Source organism: Protopterus annectens, chromosome 3.part1 (assembly GCF_019279795.1).
Source record: "Protopterus annectens isolate FY-2018-M chromosome 3.part1, PAN1.0, whole genome shotgun sequence".
NCBI lineage: Eukaryota > Metazoa > Chordata > Ceratodontiformes > Protopteridae > Protopterus > Protopterus annectens.
The window spans coordinates 1629855053-1629856049 of record NC_056732.1 but is presented as its reverse complement, the minus strand read 5'-3'; positions in this window follow the sequence as shown (position 1 = coordinate 1629856049).

Here is a 997-nt window from a genome sequence, read left to right as displayed (position 1 = left end):
GGGGTTATTTAAATGCAACTAAGCAGCTGTCCCTCTTGGCAAGACTCTTCCTTGGTAAGTAAAACCTTTACAAATTAAGTAGGCTGACCGTAATTGGGTAGTAGCAAGAAAAAAATATGGGCTTTGTCTTACATAGTCACAAAGCACTTTCACTAGGAATTTGATGCTCTTTCATCCCAGTTTCCCATTAATTGTCTGTGGTTGCTGTTATGGGGTCCTTAGGATGTGAAAAACTGACTGCTTGCTATCTGTAGGGAAAGGTGTCCAGCAGGGACCTGGTAATAGTCACCTCCTCAACTCTTATTGTTGAGCTATGGACTCTGGGTGGGAGGAAAGACAAAAGAATCTCCATGTTTCCAAATGTAGAGCCACGGCACTTGCTGTGTGATTCAAGGGCCCATTTCAGGTAAGCATTTGCCTGCTGTGCGAGCTTGAGCAAGTTAGTTAACCAGCCAGCACTTGGGGGCAACTGAGCATTTGGGCTTGCTCTTCAGTGGTCCCCTGTGCTGCAAACTTAGCAACTGTCTATGAAACTAGAAGCAGCGGTCTTGATAACCGACAACTCTGTCCTTCAGTTGTCTAATGCAAGAAGTAACATCCAGCTGTGTCTCCCTGTATCTGACTGGGAGTGGAAAAGAAGTTGTGATTGTTAGACAGTGGAATGCACAAAGATATCCCGATTGGAGTTTCTCTCTTCTAGATGTCCATTTTAGAATGAAATCCACAGTTCCCTAGATGTGAAAAATCCAGCACAGACCCCAAATAAGAGGAGAGATGTAACTGTCATTGGCTTGCATCTGGTGGGATTTGACTTGTCTTAACCTTGACGTCTGAGGGGCCGCACATACTCCATGAAGAATAGCCATGACTGAGTTTTGGAGTACACTTGTCGAGGAGGTAAGTTTAAACTCGCCATAGCACGTTTGGTACACCCAGAATGGTAACAGGTACACTGCTCCTGAACTGTACCAATATGCTGTAGTGCAGTCACAATCAT